Consider the following 6,975-nt stretch of genomic DNA (forward strand, 5'->3'; position numbering starts at 1 on the left):
AAAAAGAAAACTACAGGCCAATATCACTGATGAACGCAGATGCAAAAATCCTCAACAAAATACTAGCAAACAGAATCCAACAGCACATTAAAAGGATCATGTGGGGTTTATCCCAGGAATGCAAGGATTCTTCAATATATGCAAATCAATCAATGTGATACACCACATTAACAGATTGAAGGATAAAAACCAAATGATAATCTCAATAGATGCAGAAAAAGCTTTTTACACTCATTTATGATAAAAACCCTCTAGAAAGTAGGCATAGAGGGAACTTACCTCAACATAATAAAGGCCATATATGACAAACCCACAGCCAATGTCATTCTCAATAGTGAAAAACTGAAACCATTTCCACTAAGATCAGGAACAAAACAAGGTTGTTCACCCTCACCACTATTATTCAACATAGTTTTGGAAGTTTTAGCCACAGCAATCAGAGAAGAAAAAGAAATAAAAGGAATCTAAATAGGAAAAGAAGTAAAACTGTCACTGTTTGCAGATGACGTGATACTATATATAGAGAATCCTAAAGATGCTACCAGAAAACTACTAGAGCTAATCAGTGAATTTGGTAGAGTAGCAGGATACAAAATTAATGCACAGAAATATCTTGCATTCCTATACACTAATGATGAAAAATCTGAGAGAGAAATTAAGGAAACACTTCCATTTACCATTGCAACAAAAAGAATAAAATACCTAGGAATAAACCTACCTAAGGAGACAAAAGACCTGTATGCAGAAAACTATAAGACACTGATGAAAACATCAAAGATGATACAAACAGATGGAGAGATATACCACGTTCTTGGATTGCAATAATCAACATTGTGGAAATGACTATATTATGCAAAGCAATCTACAGATTCATTGCAATCCCTATCAAATTACCAATGGCATTTTTCACAGAACTAGAACAAAAAATTTCACAATTTGTATGGAAACACAAAAGACCCCGAATAGCCAAAGCAATCTTGAGAAAGAAAGATGGAGCTGGAGGAATCAGGCTCCCTGACTTCAGACTATACTACAAAGCTACAGTAATCAAGACAGTATGGTACTGGCATAGGAACAGAAATATAGATGAAGGGAAGAGGGGAGAAAGCCCAGAGATAAACCTACGCACATATGGTCACCTTATCTTTGATAAAGGAGGCAAAAATATACAATGGAGAAAAGACAGCCTCTTCAATAAGTGGTGCTGGGAAAACTGGACAGCTACATGTAACAGAATGAAATTAGAACACTCCCTAACACCATACACAAAAATAAAATCAAAATGGATTAAAGACCTAAATGAAAGGCCAGACACTATAAAACTCTTAGAGGAAAACATAGGCAAAACACTCTGTGACATAAATCACAGCAAGATCCTTTATGACCCACCTCCTAGAGAAATGGAAATAAAAACAAAAATAAACAAATGGGACCTTATGAAACTTAAAAGTTTTTGCACAGCAAAGGAAACCATAAACAAGACAAAAAGACAACCCTCAGAATGGGAGAAAATAAATGAAGCAACTGACAAAGGATTAATCTCCAAAATACACAAGAAGCTCATGCAGCTCAATGTCAAAAGAACAAAAAACCCAATCCAAAAATGGGCAAAAGACCTAAATAGACATTTCTCCAAAGAAGATATACAGACTGCCAACAAACACATGAAAGGATGTTCAACATTACTAATTGTTAGAGAAATGCAAATCAAAACTACAATGAGGTATCACCTCACACCAGTCAGAATGGTTGTCATCAAAAAATCTACAAACAATAAATGCTGGAGAGGGTGTGGAGAAGAGGAAACCCTCTCGCACTATTGGTGGGAATGTAAATTGATATAGCCACTATGGAGAACAGTATGGAGGTTCCTTAAAAAACTAAAAATAGAACTACCATACGACCCAGCAATCCCACTACTGGGCATATACCCCGTGAAAACCATAATTCAAAAAGAGACATATACCACAATGTTCAGTGCAGCTCTATTTACAATAGCCAGGACATGGAAGCAACCTAAGTGTCCATCGACAGATGAATGGATAAAGAAGATGTGGCACATACATACAATGGAATATTACTCAGCCATAAAAGGAAATGAAATTGCGTTATTTGTAGTGAGGTGGATGGACTTAGAGTCTGTCATACAGACTGAAGTAAGAAAGAGAAAAACAAATATTGTATGCTAACACATATATATGGAATCTAAAAAACAAACAAACAAAAAAAAACGGTTCTAAAGAACCTAGGGGCAGGACAGGAATAAAACCTGGGATGAAGTGAGATGGTGGCATTGACATAGCTAGTGGGAAGCAGCCTCATAGCACAGGGAGATCAGCTCCGTGCTTTGTGACTACCTTGAGGGGTGGGATAGGGAGGGTGGGAGGGAGACATGAGGGCGGGGATATGGGGATATATGTATACGTATAGCTGATTCACTTTGTTATACAACAGAAACTAACACAACATTGTAAAGCAATTATATTCCAATAAAGATGTTAAAAATAAATAAATAAATGCTGTAGTGCTTTACAATTTTCAAAAAAAGAAAGAAACCTACTGTCAGTATATTCAAAGTAATCGTAGACCTTAAATATTGATACAATAAGCAACCAGCATATAGGAAACACTCAATATTTATTTATTTATTTATTTTAATGGTGGGAGTATGGCTTATTAAGCTGTTCCTTAGTAAAGGTACTGGGGCTTGCCCATGGTGCTCTTAATGTACAAAGCCTGGATGTTCCGCCAAATTTTTCTTGAGCAATGACACCAGGAAGTTGACAACTAAGTGGATGCTGTACACAAGCTCATATGTCATCTTCACGTGGCCAACAGCCACTGCCAGACACAGCACCTCCTTCATCTGGAGCTTGATCATGGACTTCATCAACTTTGACCACCATGTTCTCATTGTGGGTCAGCAAGGAAAGGAACTTGCCAGCCTTATTCAGGCCTGGGCCCAGTATTCATGGGATCTGCTCCATCAGAGACTCTGAAGCCAAAGAGGCATCGTACTTCTTTGCCAGCTTCTTGACCAGTTTCTTATACTTGTTGAGTTTCTTCAGCGCCTCGATGTCCATGCGGGGCATATCCACAGCCTTGGCCTCATCACAATACTGTTGGTCCCGCAGAACACATACAGAGAACTTGGGGCAGGGAGTGGACTTAAGCCTGACAGTCCCTGAGAAGCGTTCCTCTTACTGAGAGTCACAGTTCTTCAGGCTGATTTGAAGGGCCACTGGCTCCAAAACCTTCCGGCGCTTGCACTGGTTCCCGTACAGGACTTCCAGCACTGCCTCGTAGAGGGTGTCGTGGGAGACTTTGCTGCTCATGGTGCCTTGTGCCACGATAACCGGAAAAAAAGCAACACTCAATATTTAAATGTTGAATGAGTGAATGACTCAAGACAAACTATTTCTTTATACTATTGTTTTTTCCTGGGACAATTTAAGTTGCTTTTCTTTATATATTTTTATGAAATAATTTTTATTTGTATGAAGAGAGATGAAGTAAAGGAAAGTTGCAATTGGCTTACAAAACATCTCAGGAAAATAGCTGGGTTAAACTCCACAAAAACATTAAAAAATTTTATTTGAAATACCTGTACAAGTTTTGTGGGTTTTGTTTGTTTTGTTTTTCTCGGCCATGCTGAGCGGCATGCAGGAATCTTAGTTCCCCCACCAGGAATGGAACCAGTGCCCGTTTCATTGGGAGCACAGATGTACATGTAGACCTAAACAAAAGTTAGAAATATATTACAAAAACTCTAGTTTACCCTTGTCTAGTTTCTCTATTAACATTTTACTTCATTAGCTTGATTATTCTCTCTCCCTCTTTAATCTCTGAACCATTTGACAGTAAGTTGCAGACATGATGCATTTTTACCCTGAAATACTTGAATATTTTCAAGAACAAGGATATTCTCTTACATAACTACATTGCAACTTGCTGAAACAAGAAAATTAACAGATACAATGTGATGATCTAATCCAGATGTTATTAATTTCTCACCAATGGCCTCAATAAAAACTTTATAGTAGAAAAAAATATTCTGGCTTAGGTTCGATCCAGGATTACATACACATTGCATTTAGCTGTAATGTCTCTTTAGTCATTTATTCTGGAAAAGTTACTCAGTCTGTCTTTGTATTTCATGACCTTAATATTTTTGAAGAATATAGACCAGGTATTCCGTAGAATATTTCTCAGTTTGGGTTTGTCTGTTATTTCCTCATGATTAGGTTGAGGTTCTGCACTTTTGGCAGGATTACCACAGAAGCGATGCTGTGTCCTTAGTGCTTCAGATCAAGAGGCCCATGATACCAGTTTGTCCTTACTGATGATATTAACTTGGTTAAGGTGCTGTCCACCAAGTTTTTCCATTGTAAAGTTATTTTTTTTCCCTTCTGTAATTAATAAGAATTTTGTGGGTACAACTTTGAGACTATGTAGATATACTTGTCTTCAAGAATTTTTTACCCATTAGTTATAGTATCCATTGATGATTCTTACCTGAATTATTACAATGTTTTGTCAAATGCTATTTTTTTAACTTTATTATTCCTTCTACATTTACTTGTTTGCACTCTATTATAGGGAAGAGTTTTTCTTTTTAAATTTTTATTTACTTGTTGATTGACTGATTGACTGATTTTTGGCCACCCCATGCCGCATGCAGGATCTCAGTTCCCCAACCTGGGATCGAAGCCATGGCCCCTGCAGTGGAAGAACGGAGTCCTAACCACTGGACTGCCAGGAAATTCCAGGGAAGAGTTTTTCATTTTTCCTCATTCATTCATTCATTATCAGTTTGAATCCATGTGTTCCTATTTTATTCAATGGATTTTAATCAATTACCATCGTTCCTTCCCCTTCCCCCTCCCACTTCAATGACATGTTCAACTGTCCCAGATTTTGCCAGCTGGAGCCTCTTCAAGCTGACTCCTGGGTCTTTTGACATGTCCCCATCATTCTTTGGGTACTTTTTCACTTTCTGGCATTCTAGAGCTAGAGCAGAGAAAATTCAGTTTTCTGTGCTCTAGCTCTAGAATCAGCTAGTTTTTCAGGGAGCTCTGGTTCCTTTTAGTGGAAATGATATTTAGAAACCAACATAGGTATGCTCATTGCTACAGGGTTGTTATTGCTTCTAGACCCTCACAGCAGTCAGCTAGGAAATATATGCTTGTGTACACACACAAACACACACATATACACATATGTCTATAAATGTATTATAACTATCTATACCCAGTTAGCTAGCTAACTTTATAAAATCATGTGTTCATACTGATACATGTAATTCTAGTCCAACAACACAGAATTTAGTAGCACGTTCCTCCTTTTCCATATTGAAACTGCTTTCTCTGACACTGAGAAATTTGGCTCCCATTATGCTCAACCTATTATTTGCACAGTTGAACTCAGTAAAAGTAATGTTAGAAATGCTAAGTCATACCACTGGGTAAAACAAACCAATAACCTAGAATTCGGTATTTATAATTCGATTTGCCTTTAGTTTAAGCATGTATAGTCAACATACTGTGTTCAAAAGTGTGTATTAGTTCTAATTTTTATCTTCAGAGTGGTTATGTTATTCATTTGCTATTATTTGACATATGTTCATTTGTATTTAGATTCCATTTCAGATTTTTTTTTCTTTTTTCTTTTTTTTTGCAGTACGCGGGCCTCTCACTGCTGTGGCCTCTCTCGTTGCAGAGCACAGGCTCCGGATGCGCAGGCTCAGCGGCCATGGCTCACGGGCCCAGCCGTTCCGCGGCATGTGAGATCTTCCCGGACTAGGACACGAACCCGTGTACCCTGCATCGGCAGGCGGACGGTCAACCACTGCGCCACCAGGGAAGCCCCCATTTCAGATTTTTTCATCATTTTTTATTATATGTGTTTGTGTATATAAAACACTAAGATGGCTCAAAAATCAAAACTCAACAAAAAAGGTATACTCAGAAAAGTATCGAGATTTTTTAGCAAATATTTTTTCTTTATTGAGTGTTCCTTCTCCTATATTTACAACTGTGAGCCTGGACCCTTTGGTTCATTCTCCCTGTAGTCTGTGCCTGCCTGCCTTCCACTCCCGAAGCACACACACAGACATACATATACACATACTGATGGAAAAGATATTGAAAAACTACAAGATGATCTTTAGGATGAGGTATGTTTCTTCCACCTTTGGACATGATTCTATATAGAAACAATATACTTAATTTTGTTCAGTGTATTATAACCATATATGTAAGTGATCTAAAAATATTTTTTCTTGTAAAAACACCATAATGGACTACATGGTCCAATCTCACTGTATAAAAGCAGAGTTTCCTTTATTAAGACAAAGCAACCTGGATTTGTTTTTACTTAAATACAAGACCAAAACCACACATGAATCATTTCCTCTATAAGAGAGTGACTCCAGACTGGGAGCTCATTATCCAAACCCTGTGTCAGGTCCACTCTGCCAGCCCCACTTCCTCAGGACATGTATCTTTCATCACTTCTGGCTCCTCTGGAACAGTAACCAGCTGCCTCTAATTGCCTCACAGACCAGGTGTGGTGGTGCTAGTGGTGGTGAGAGTGGGCTGAGACATTATTTAAAAAGCAAGAATCCGTCGTGCGAAGGTTAACTAAGATTTTCACCACTGTATTTTGAAGTCCTTGACTATGTTTTAAACACTATCAGGAATCTAGCTTTGTTATTAAAACAATTTAGCTATATAAAATGTTGATTTCTTAGCCTCTATTCCAAAGGTCTATACCCATACCAATTTGATGTTTTGGAAGAAGAGTTCTGTTCATTTTTGTAATTTTATATAACCTAGCTTTTGTGCAGCATGCGGGATCTTAGTTCCCCGACCAGGGATGGAACCCGTGCCCCCTGCAGTGGGAGCGCAGAGCCTTAACCACTGGACTGCCTGGGAAGTCCCACCACGTAAGTATTTACTGAGTGCCTACAATGTG

The 6,975-nt window shown here is 38.2% G+C and overlaps 1 pseudogene; it reads right to left on the reverse strand.

Annotated features, from left to right (window-relative positions):
* Positions 1-2,688: 2,688 nt before the first annotated feature.
* On the reverse strand, positions 2,689-3,335 carry LOC136131192 (large ribosomal subunit protein uL1 pseudogene; annotated as a pseudogene).
* Positions 3,336-6,975: the final 3,640 nt, after the last annotated feature.

Source organism: Phocoena phocoena, chromosome 11 (genome assembly GCF_963924675.1).
Source record: "Phocoena phocoena chromosome 11, mPhoPho1.1, whole genome shotgun sequence".
NCBI classification, from domain to species: Eukaryota; Metazoa; Chordata; class Mammalia; order Artiodactyla; family Phocoenidae; genus Phocoena; species Phocoena phocoena.